Genomic DNA, 13,827 nt, shown 5'->3' with positions numbered 1-13,827 from the left:
AATGATAAGGGGAGTTCCGGGATAGTTCCCGGATCGCTCTGCCAACACGGCAGTCCTCAGATGACGCCGGATGTTTTTGACCTCCAAAAGTTGTCATGTTGGCTTCCCGGATGTCCAATAACGTCCAAGGTGTCAACATGGATCTCTTTCCGGATCACCCCGGATCAGATCAGGGGTGATCCGGAATGTCTATGTGACTGGGGCTAGAGCGATGCATGAATACGCATATCTGTGCCAGTATAGGGGCAACTAATAAGAGCCCGTTCTCTCCCGAAACTCGCTGTGGGTATAGGAAGGCGGACCTTGTATAAAAGGACGATGGAAGAAAGATTGGTCCTGAAGGGGATTCACTCTCATTTTTTCTAGAGGAACTATGAAGAGATTTATTGCAAAATGAGCTAAGCGCCATTTTTAAACATTTCAAAGTAAGTTCATCATCAGATCGAGATTTAACCTTCCAGTAATACCTTATTTGTGGCATAACGAGGAATATTTTAGACGTTATAATTTAAAATTTCCCGTATTTTCTTATTTTTTCGTTGTTTCTAGCAGATTTATTCTCAAATATCTAAACTTTATGAGAATGGAGTTAGCTCGTTTTGCAATTCTAGGCATAATCACAGTGCGTTCGTGTCAACATAAAGAGATAAAGATGATTTACTGTTATTTTTCTTTTATATCCAGACTAAAATAGTAATGCTTTAAACCTCATTGTCTTAACCCCCATCTGAATACCGGCATTTCCTTTTCTTTTTTTTTTCATGCAAATTCAATTTCGTTCAGCCCATCCTCCTGCTGTTTCCTCTACCAGACTATCGCCTTTAATCATCGAAACATTTGTTCCATCCTGTTTCATAACAACCTGACAACTTTACTTTGAACAAACATATAAACAGGAATATCACTCAATCATAGATTCAGCGGATTTTGTTTCTTTAAATCTTCGAAGGCTTCCATGGCGGTAGAATGTTGCCGGCGCACCACATATTATTCTCTAGGGTAGGTGTTTGGCCTTGAAAAGGGCCTACCCAGTCCCGACGTTCCGGCAAGCATGTTTCCGTTACTCGTAAGTTTATATTTTTTTATCATTACTATTATTATTATTATTATTATTATCATTATTATTATTATTATTATTTTAATAAGGATAACCTAATGTTGAGGGATGTGTGCAAACGTGACATGAATGTGCGCAAAACTGGCCATGATATTTTGGGAAAAAGCAGCTGTTGACGACCTTGCCAGCTCAAATCCTTGACAATACTTGCTTCAAATGGTGCAAGAATCAGAGAAGTGGAAGAGGAGAGAAGTCAGCAGGCAGGAGAGAAAAGAGCACGCCGTAAACACCGAGTGGATAGACTCTGCTTCTTCCCTTCGTCTTACTTCGTCAGCAGAAACTACAACTAAAGACCCATTTCAGATTTAAGTTACACAGCAACACTAGGTGTTCTTCGAAACCCTTGGAAAAACCTCACCTGGCGCATCAGCCATTGCCCTCTAGGACTGCCATGCCGAAAGAAGAAAAAACAACAAACACACAAGCAAAACGGGAAAACCGAGCGAACCCGCAAATAATCGGTAGCTCTATTTCGCATATCTATTATATTTAATGTTTGTAGGCGGCATGACTACCACCTGACTACTTAAAATTCTGTAATGCCTTTATGAAATACTTTAGTAATACTTCGATTTCCTTTACTTGTCTTACCAGGGGACATCCAGGAATTCTGTGAAGGGGAAGGGGGCGCAAATATACTTCTGGTATCACTTACTGCGCCCCTTTCATTTATTTATTTTGATTTCTTTTGTTTAAACACCCCTCCCCATATCCACCACTGCTTACTAATGCAACCATTACCAAAAGACTTACCTGACAGGTTGAAGACTCCTCAGTGAGGATCTTGTAGAAGTCCATGTGAAATCTGAAGTCACTTAGTGTTACTTTATGCAGCACACAGCTGGAACATATACCCTTCGCCAATTCACGCGAAAGAGTTTGTCCACATTTCGTTCCGTCAAGACGTAATGATTTCTAACGGGAGCAAGCATTTATTGATAATCGTAAAAAGTAAGAATTACCATAGACCGATGTGGGGAAGTAAATGAGCGCTTATTCAATTTTCAATCGTATTTACTAATCATTTCTATATTTTTTAAGCAAAGGAGACTTTTTTGTGTCATGATCCTGATAAATACTCAGTTACATATATAAACCTTTAAAGGACACTTTTAAACAAATATACACTTTTGAATTTGAATCTCTTCAACTTTTCTTTTTTTATATACAAAGTTTAAGAATTCATAGTGATAAATGTGAGGAATAAGAATTTTGTTTTCGAAATTCATAAATTATCAGAAACAAAGATGATGACATCACAGCTTCACATAATAATGCATGATTATTTGGGTGTTATGCCGGAAAACAGAACTAAACAAGAAAGCATGCATGAATTCTACTCAGATGAACCTGTTAAGCACGTGGTATTATTGTAAAGGAATGGTCATGGGGCTACTAAACAGTAGCTCCCAAGGACAGACATTGCAACATTAACAGTATATGAGACACTCCTATGTCGTTCTATGTTCTGTGTATAAAGTTTTTTGGTTTTTCAGGGTACATGTATAGTCCATTTGAAACAATATTTTCTCCATGTCCACTTTTGACATAACACTTGGCAACTTTCAAATCCTGACCAACAACCAAGCTTGAGCAAAAGCTCTTCAAATGTTTTTTTTTTCTTTGTTTGTTTGTTTATGCTTTATTGTAATCGTACATCTCCGTCTACGCACATTAGTGGTAAGTTTTCCAGGCGTGTAATACCATGTTCAGCAGACAAAAAAGTGCTTAAGCTCATGAACGTTTGCTAGCACATTTCTTCTATTGCTAGCATTGAATTTATAAGACGATAAATAAAAAAAAAATGGGAGGGGTCATTTTTCCTGGGATGGATTATTGTCCGAAATGAGATTGATTGTGGCTAATCATATCAAGGGTTTATTGCCCAGTAAGGTAATTGTTGACACCACAAGCTGACAGGGCAATCTTGAAACGACGGTCACGGTATTACCCCAGAATCATGTTAAAGAAAGTTCTACAAGTAGTGGCAGTGAAATAATCTCATGCAGCTATAGGACTTTTGAAATAGACAAAATTCAACCGTTGTAAAGAAGTTTAGAAGTAGACATAATTGGCAATAAATCACGGTAACTTCGTGACCTGACCTTAGTCCTATATTTTGTCCAAGGGGGAATTGAACTGTTTAAGGTGTGTGTGCGTGTGTGTGTGTGTGTGTGTGTGTGTGTGAGGTGCACATCACGAGACCGACACCCACGAGTCATACAGCCCACAAGTCATACAGCCCGCGGCAGGAGTCATATACAGCTCACAAGTCATACAGCCCATGAGTTCGACACTATTAAAAGCCAACAAGGCCCACGAGACCGACACATTACGTGCCTAGTTGTATCTGTCGAACTCGTGGGCTGATTTTACCTAATGTCGAACTCATGGGCTTTATTTACCTAGTGTCGAACCCATGGGCTGTATGACTCGTGAGCTGTATGAATCATTGACCTGTTTTCAATGTCGAACTCGTGGGCTGTATGACTCGTGGGTGTCGGTCTAGTGGGATGACCCCGTGTGTGTGGGAGGTGTAGTTGTCTGTTGCCCTATTTGGAATTGCCGTGGGGTAATTATCCGGGGTTTAATTGTCCTAGGGGGAAGTGCCCTACCATGGAGGACATTTGCCCTATTAGGGAGGTTGTCCGGGGGTATTTGTTCTAGACGCGTAAATAGCCATCCTACATACTTTTTATGTCACTTTCAAATCGACATGTATAAATCTGTATAACTCACCACTTGATTACAGTGTACCATAAACGTAATTCCTGGCTTTGTATGTTCTGATGTTTCATGTGATATTTCGTATTCTTCCCATTGTTTCCCCACTACTCTGGCTGCCTCCTCAGTGTGACATTCGAATGCAACGTCAACGCAGTAATCCTGGTCAGAGCATTCCAGCAAGCTGTCAAGGATATCAAGACTGAGCTCATTCCCTAAAGCTGATGTAAAATAGAGTACGTAACGGAACTCTTGGTATCGACTGAGAAGTGTTTTCTTCAGATCGTCATACTTGGCGCGATCATTGGCAAATAAGTGTTCGATGTATTTCCCTGCAGCATATTCTTGAAATAATTTGTGTGAGAAAGAAACCATTGGCACAACGAAGCATGTAACGTCAACATCTCTTTCTACTGCCAAAACTCCGACTCTGCAACATGTTTCCATGGCATCTGGACATTCTTTGAATAGTTCTTCGCGAAATGAATGTTTTCTGTCCAATAAGCCGTTCAGTGCTATCCTACTTATATCTTGAATTGCCCTACCAGCTTCCTTCATATGTTCCGTAGAGTTCTGGATTTGTCGATTTCCGCATACTTTTGACGCATAGTGTTTTTTCAGAAAAGAGATCATTTCTTCAAAAACCTGGGAAATAGTTTGCAATTTGTGCATTTCTTTTCGTTTCTCTTCACACAATTCATTCCACATGAGGCAAAATATGCCACAGTAGATCGATAACGGGGCCATTTCCATCCGGACAACATCATTTTCTTCCATGAAAGTGATCAAATTTTCTTCAAGACCGTCCATCTTTCCATGAATTCGAAAGTATCTCTTAATGTAAGTTCTTAAATTCTCCTCGTTAAATCCTTCGACGCTTATTACAGTGTAAGCTTCGGCATTATCGATGTCTTTCAAGAATTCTTGTGTTCTCCATGATCTTGTGGTCACAATTACCTTGCATGACATATATTGCTCTAATCTTAGAATGCTAATAACCTCACTGCCACATAGTTCTTCGTTATACTCATCAAAACCATCAAACACGAGGAGAATTTTATTTTGATTTACTGAGATGTACTTTTCTATCTGGTTTGTTGTTGCTGTATTTGAATCAGAGAGGTATGTTTTTATGATGCTACTTATACTTTGGCCGGTAGTGAAATCACTTATAGAAACTAGGAGGACCATGTCCAGATCCTGGAGAATCCTACCCTGGCACCAGTCCCAGACAATCTTGGAGCAGAGTGTTGTTTTCCCGAAACCTTCCTCACCCACTATCAGAAGGCGCTTTGAAACGTTGGTCAAATTCAAAAAATCGCCGTATGTTATTTGTGTAGACATCCATGATCGGTCAATTTGACACAGATTAGGATCTATTTCATCCATTTCAACACTTTCCATGAACTTGAGTGGAGCAAAAGGGATCTTGCATCTTGATGTACGGTAATGCTCCTTCAGCTCTTCTCGGCAGCGCTGTACTTGTTCATTTGACAGCCAAGCTGAGCTACGTGGTGATCCTTGAAAGGGAAGAAAACCAAAGAGAATAAAATGAATACTAAAGAGAGAGAGAGAGAGAGAGAGAGAGAGAGCAAGAGTAAGAAGGTGTCTACTCAATATATTATTGTTGTTATACTTTCAGTGATCGTGGCAATAAAGATATTTACAGGAATTCTTTGTTAAAAAATGTGACCATTTTCCATTGTTTTCATTTTTTGAGGTTTTAAGTTGCAGTCTTGATATTACCTTAGAGAATGACGCCAATGTAGGCCTATGTTTATGTAAGTACAATGTATGATATTGCCTTTTCATCCCATCTATTTTCCTATACGACTCCATGCTTAATTCACCAGTGACTGTAAAAGTGCAATTTTATGTACAGATTTTGACACAGTTGATGGGGTGTGGGATAGAAGACCTGGGAGTCATGATAATAAAGTTTACCTTTTCTTGCCCCTGGCAGCCCTGTTTTCTATGTCACAATATAGGTGCTTTGACTCTGTGTTATCAGTAATTTATCTTATCTTTTTTATGCTGAATCAAATTTGTTTTGTGTTTTTCTATGTATACATGCACATGTCTGAAATGCCTAATAATGATAACTTATCTTATCTTTCATAATTATGCTTAATCGAATTTTTGGGTGTTTTTCTATGTATATAACATGTCTGAAATGACAAATAATAATGATAATAATAAAGAAAAATAATAATAATGAGCAGTGTGACTCTCACTATTAACATCTACAATACTTAATTTTCTTGATGGCTGTGTGATGTAATGGTAAAGGCAATATAGCTCACTTTCCATTAACCCTATTAAGCCCAAGCTATTTTGACCTCTCGCAGGCCCAAGGGGGGAGGGGGGGGGGGCATTGTGCCCCTCCCCCCATATAACTTTGTTATTATTTGATGTATCATCGTCATATTTGGCACGTAGGTAGAGGAACGCATACTCTAAATGGCCGTAAATTTGAATTTTTACAAGGTCACCAATGGAGGGCGCTATTTACCAAAATATATAGAATACATAGGAAATATGCTAAAAACATGATTTTTCTGTATTTCTTTATCCTCATAATATATGCCTTATTATAAACCAATCATTTTCATATTTGCCATAAATGATAAGCAAGTGGAATTTTATCATTTGCTATGGTTGAAATTTGTCAAGGTCACCATATGGGGGCGCTTTTCATATCAACACAGTGATACATTATGAGACCTGAGATGAAATGTTTGGGATGGGTACATGTATAGTTATGGTATTTCATATTTACATAATACTGGAATTTTGAGATTGCAAATTGATAATCATGATAAACTATTGATATTAGAGGCCATAACTTTGGTGAAGGAATCAAAACAACTCAAAAAATAAGGGCAATATTTATTGTTTTCAATTATCTCTATTATATCTATTGTTTTATGCCTATGTTACTTAAAAAACAAAGGAAATAATAAGACCGTAATTACTCCAGGACCATAATTACTTCAAATTTTGCTCCTTCAACAAATTTCAGCCAAGAAACATTCATTTCATACACTGTAATGCTGTTTAATGAATTGGGAACAGAAAAAAGATGAAAAATCTGACTGACATGGTTGTCAGTTTATGGTTGCCATGGCAATCAGCAACATCAAATATAGCTAAATTATACATTAAAATGTTTGCAATTAGATTTTAGGAAAAGTCACATGATTTGGTTGAAATCGGATTAAGGGCGAAGGAGTGGCAAACGAAAAGCTGGTAGGGGGGCACAATGTGTCCCCCTTGGCCTTTATACATATTATGTAGGGTTAAAGAACTACATTATGAACAGAAGAAATAGGTATACCGTAAATGACTACTGATAGTCGTGCACAGTAACATGCCAGAGAAGTTAGAAATTTAATTGCACAGTATTTCCAGCCAAATGTATATTTTCAGAGACAATTTAGAAACAAATAATTAATGCTTTAAACATTTTATTTCATATCATTTACAAGCCTAGGATACGGGGGGGGGGAGGGGAAATCAATTTATATATCACGAAATTGAGCACATAGACTTGAATCTTCACAATTCAGTACGTTGGGGTTATTATTGCGTTCAAGATACTGAAAAGTACATTACATATAAATTTTACCTTTTGATAATGTTTTTGGCGAAAGAAAGACACCAAACAATTAAAAGACAATTACCATGTTCTATTCTTTATCCACGGGAATCTGGATTCCCCATCTATGCAATGACTATATTTCAACATTCTGAATGGATTGAATTTTGACTAATGCCTTTGGATTGGAAATATTAAAGCCTCTCCCGACAATAATGTGGATGATGTAATTACGTATACAGTACATCCGTTTACTACGAAGAAACTGGAAATGGTTCTCACTAGGTTACTACCCCTTTCATTTCTGTCTTATAAAACAGAAGGAGAGTTAGAGAGAGAGAGAAATATCGGCATTTTTGAGCTTCATTAGTAAATATTACACATAATTTGCCTTCAAGAAAACAAGGAATCGTAGAAGAATATTTACGTGTAATTTTTGTTGAGAAAATACGTGAGATATAAGTGAATATGCTGCATTCTCGTAGGAAAACAACGAAATAAGGAGGAAAACTAGGCATTTCTTGGCATGCGTATTCTTGGACTTGGACAGCGCCAAACTCTATATTGCATCACATCTAATAATGAATTAGCAAGAAAGAGCATTAGCAAGGATTATGATGAGCATGATTGCATTTTATTTTTTCTTATACTCATCATTAATTCTTCTTCCTCATGAAGTTGCTCTGGTTCGTGTGGTCTCCAACAGCATGGATTCCAACCACATCCTGTGAAATAATACCAACAACAGCGGCAGCAAAATAATTGAGTATAAATAATTGAGTACAATAAGTATTGATAATCTTTTTGCAATGACATCCATTGAAATAGATCCTTTTGAAAGTTATTGTAATTTAAAAGACTTTTTTCCTTTAACATTTTTACATATTCAATTTCTTGTTTTTTGTTAAACCTGCGGTATTATACTATAGGCAGATCTGGTAGATCATTACAATTCCCATCTTACAACTGTGATTATTTAAAGCATAGATTATAATATTTTACCATATTTTTACCGTATAACCTACTCTTTTTCACGGATTTTTTGTGAATACAGATAGATTCTTATTCACTTCAGGTGGTTTGCAATGACACCCTCCCCCCCCCAAAAAAAAAAAAATGAATAAATGATCTAACTAGTAAAAGAAAATCGCCACCTTTTCTTGGTAGGTATTCCGGATGATATTTTTGCAGGCACTTTCCAACAAGGAGAGATAGGATGGCTAGGGCAACAGGAATGCCAATGACTAGGCCAATGATGAGACCCAAATTACCACGTTTTCCTGAAAAAAAAATCGATAGAATAACAGATGAAAAAGTTTATATTCGTTGTATCCTAGATTTCGGAAAAATAATGGGAAGAAATGTATATATATATATATATATATATATATATATATTATATATATATATATATATATATATATATATATATATAATTATATATATATATATATATATATATATATATATATATATATATATACATACATATTATTACATCGGTGTCATGCTTTCTTTTAGTACCAAAGAAATGATAGATTCCATAGGGAGAACCATTTTACACATGTTGACGAAATTACATTATTCAGATAAAATACTGCACACAGATTAAGGTTTGTGTTTTTGTTTCGTACTTGTTTGAATTCTATTCTCTCTAAATTATCTAATCGTTAGCTTTAATTAAAACGCTTCTCGTACGCATATATTTAAGTGGTAAGATGAACATGTGTGTGGTAATTTTAGGTTACTCAAAAATAATAGATCAATCACCAGATCATGACAAGTCTTGATCTTAGAACTGATATCTAATATATATACATATATATATATATATATATATATATATATATATATATGATTACCACTTGTTATCCCTTTATCATTTAGAAACACGAAAATAACAAAGTTTCACAAACCTGGTATAGGCCGGACGGTGATTTCAACTGTCGACGCTCCAGTCATTAACGAGTCACCGATAGCTATACACGTAAAGGTTTCTTCCGTCCCATGTAGGCCTAAAGCTGAAACAGTGATCATTTCAGACCTCTCGTATGAGTCGTCAGGTAGTGTTGTCTGTTGAGAGCTCAAGGACTTTAGTTTCTTTCCCGACTCCTCGGTCCATAGCATAGAAATGTTAGGCTTGAATCCACTCACGACACACGTCAGGTTGAAAAAAGGTGAGTTGGAGGGAGATTGATATGTACACCGCCTTTGATGGGACTGACTAGTAGCGACGCATTCCTCGATTGTATGCTTCGATGCCATCGCTTAGGAAACAAGATAGTTTTGTTTAAAATTATATTTTTTTTTACATTGAATATCAAAAATTACTAGAGAATGTCTAAACCATTTTCAAGGATATATTCATCTTATTTGTGCCAGTTACCGGCATTTATTTTATATGTGATGGTTTGCTTTATCATTTATGTTGAAAATGAGACTAGAAGGTGAAAGATTCCCAGGATTATATATATATATATATATATGTATATATTATATATATGAAGAGTTTGTTCGCAAAAACCGATAAGTCCATTTTTTAAGATTTTGAAGTACGGTCTCTGTAATACCATTGAAATGATATATTGGTCACTACATATAAAGGTATATTTTGAAGTTATGGTCAAAAGAAGCAAAAATTTTCTTATTATTCTCTTTATTTTTCTTGACCTTAAATCGCAAATATCTTCATTTGGCAAGTATGGACTTATCGGTTTTTGCGAACAAACTCTTCATATTTATGAAGTATTTTCATTACAGAATGACGACTTGCCATGATTGCCACAATCACTTGATTTGTTGGTGATATCAAGATTTCAATACCAAGTTCAAGTTCAAGTTCAATCATAGTTTATTTCCAATCAAAGAAAATCAAAACGTAATACAAAGTATACATATCATAAAATGATATTGTCTACACTTTTACAAAAGGTTCATGTAATATACGAAATAAATTATATACATCAACATATGTACAATAATCAGAAGGAACGATGCGTATACATGTATACTTCGCGAGCTTTCAGAAAATAACTTCAATTTTGGAAAATAGCGATCCACAAAAAAGCTAAGCTTGTAGGACGTGGATCCCTAGATAATTGATGAGTAAGCAATATATTATTCAAGTTTGTTTTATTATTTTCTTACAGCATTTATATTAAATATAGATTACTTAAGTCGTTTGTAAAAGTATAGCTATACGCTGGCTTCGACAATAATAGGAAATAAGTATCAATGCTAATGCCCAGACGGTGTTCATTGAACTGGTGTACCGGGAAAATATAAGAAGGACGACACACTCGTACAGACATTCAGTTACCCACACACATATACGACGCGAGACAGTACCGAGAAGAGAGAAGACGGTGACAATACAAGTCTACGAGGAACAAAGACAGGAAGGAAGAGGAAAGAAGAATAAAGAGAGAAGAGAGGTCTGCATACAGAACACGCCAAGTGCTGCGACATCAGGACAGGTGAAACCTCAAGCATAAATTAAAACAATTAATTCAGATTATCTAGAATTATAAGTAGATAACAAATGTTTTCTGAATTTGTATTTAAATGTGAGGAATGAGGGTGAGTCTTTTAAGCTATTATCTAGATTATTCCAAAGTCTGGGTCCTGTATACAGAAATGTATTTTGGGCATGTACGGTTCTCATGAATGGAAGATGGAATTCGTTTGATCGTCGCGTAGGATAGTTATGTACATGACTGTTTCGATGGAAAGAGTCGTGAAATATTTTGGGTAAAAAGTTGCTGTTATAATTAAACATGAACTGACCAAGTTGAAACACATACAAATCTTTTATTTTTAGTATTTTATGGTAAAAAAACAAAGGATCTGTATGTTCTCGTGTAGTTAGGTTAAAAACAGTTCTGAGCGCTTTCTTTTGCAATAAAACAAGTTTATCAAGTAATATCTGATATGTATTACCCCAAGCAAGAATCCCGTTGTTTAGATACGGTAGTATCAAACTAGAGTAAAGAGTTAATAATGCATATGAAGGAAGATAATATTTTAATCTGTTCATTACGCCAATGTTTCGTGAAATAGTTTTACATATGCTATCAATATGATTCCTCCATGAAAGCTTGTTATCAACGCAAACACCAAGAAATTTAAAAGTAGAAACTTCTTCTAGGGGAGTAGTATCAAATGATATATTGCCCGGGAGGCTATCTAAAGAGTTACTAAAAAGCATAATTTTTTTTTTTTGAATATTAAGTGACAATTTATTTGCGTATATCCATTGTATAACCTTTTCAGTTCTTCGTTTACTGTTCTTGCTAAGATATTTGGGTTGGGATGGGAAAAGAAAAGGTTAGAGTCATCCGCGAATAATATGAATGATAGTTTCTCCGAGGATCTATGAAAATCATTGATATAAATAATGAATAACAACGGGCCTAGTAAGCTCCCTTGTGGGACACCACATGTTATCGTTTTATTTTGAGAATCAAAGCCATTGACATGTACAAATTGGGATCTATTTGATAGGTAACTCGTGAACCACTCCAAGGCCTTTCCACGTATGCCATAATGGGATAAGTGTCACACGGTCGATTTCGTTACAAAAAGATGTCACAAAGTCAGTCATTTCATCGATAAAATGACCGATTTCGTGACGAAATGGATCATTTAACTACGAAATGACTAATTTTGTGACAGTTAACTTCTGTTAACATCAGTTAACATCACAGTTAACTTCTGAAAATTGCTTCAGTTATGAGGTTTACCATTTTGATTCCAGAAATGCGTTTCCTGCTTCTGGTATATGTTTATATGGCAGCGTCTGGTCAATAAAAGGTTTTTTGAATGCTTTATGATTTTCTCCCCTTTATTGTCGTATTCATTATTTTGTAATAATATGTTTTATCATGCTGACTTCACAAATGTTATTTACATGATATAGAAACTCATGATCCTTATGAAAATTATGTATTTTACGAAAATCATCAATTCTTCGCACAATTAAGAATACTTGATAAATGATATTATGTTCATTGACGGTCAATTTTGTTACGAAATCAGTCATTTCGTCACAAAATTAGTCATTTCGTAGTTAAATGATCCATTTCGTCACGAAATCGGTCATTTTATCGATGAAATGACTGACTTTGTGACATCTTTTTGTAACGAAATCGACCGTGTGACACTTAGCGCCCCATAGCCGCTGCGGTTATCCGTAAAATTTAACTTCTCTTCTAGATTAAGGATCACCGTCTAACATAACTATAAATAAACACGTGCATCTGACTTACAGTTGACTGTCATGAAGACGGAGTTGTCAAAGTTTTCAAAATTTTTCAGCGCCACCTGACAGTAGTAGAGACCCTCATCTGCCACCTTCAAATCATTTATCACGAGGCTGAAATTTTTGTCGATGTCGAACCGCTCCTCCACGCCCTTGAAGTTTCCTTCTACGAATCTAGCCTTGGTCGTCCTCGGCTGATCATCAGAAATGCTCTCCTTGACCCAGAACACAGCTTCAGGCTCCCCCTGGATACCACAACTTAGTCGGATGTCTTCTCCTTTCCATCCCTGAAAGGTAGAGGCAGTACCTACCATTGATCATAAACAATGGAAAAGTGAGTAGATGTGTAGTTCAAGTTTGGTAGGAACTTTTGTGGAGAGAATTTTACGCTGGTGAGTGAAGATCATGGATCATTAGACACTGTTTCATTTGAAGTCAATGAAAGGTGTGTATTACAGTTGAGTACGACTCCCATTTTCTCTTCTTCTTTTTTTTGGGGGGGGGGTGGAATAGAAGGGAAATGTAACTAGTAGACACCTAAATAATTATGTTATTCCAATAGACTGCCTTTATGTTGAATGATTAATGACATCTACACGATTTCGTCGCTGACAACAATATCAAAATAGTTGTTCATGGCAAATGGTCAGCCAAGACTTACGTCGCATAATACATGAAAAGGGGTTAGTATTATTTTTTTTTTAACTATGTTGATTGTTGGGAACATTGTTCTTCTATCCATGTCTAGGTCTATTCTGTAATACATATACAAACGGTGATTGAATACAGGCAGCAAATAACGAATTGCCCGGCTTTTAAGAAATCGCACGTCAATATAATATAGACTGTAGAACTAACATTTCTATAACGGAGGGGGAAGTAGACACCTATAGGAGAGTGAGGTCTAATCATCGGCGGATTTCGCCGCATATATTTTCGTCCTATTAATATCTATTTAGGTAAAATAGAGAAACTAACCTGTCAATTTTTCTAATAGTTTGTTAGTCATGGGAAGGAATAGTCGATAGTCTCCCATGAATGGGATGCGGTATGTGTTTTTACAGATGCAGGATCGAATGAGGTAACAGTACAGTGAGGTCTCGTCATTGTTTTTTGATTCGTTTTGCT

The 13,827-nt window shown here is 36.1% G+C and overlaps 1 pseudogene; it reads right to left on the bottom strand.

Moving 5' to 3' along the window:
• LOC140246643 (uncharacterized) overlaps nt 1-13,106 on the bottom strand; it is a 68,724-nt pseudogene extending 55,618 nt beyond the window's left edge.
• Nucleotides 13,107-13,827: the final 721 nt, after the last annotated feature.

This window comes from Diadema setosum, chromosome 3 (genome assembly GCF_964275005.1).
Source record: "Diadema setosum chromosome 3, eeDiaSeto1, whole genome shotgun sequence".
NCBI classification, from domain to species: Eukaryota; Metazoa; Echinodermata; class Echinoidea; order Diadematoida; family Diadematidae; genus Diadema; species Diadema setosum.
Note: the sequence above shows the minus strand (reverse complement) of the source record. Positions and strands in the feature narration are given on the sequence as shown.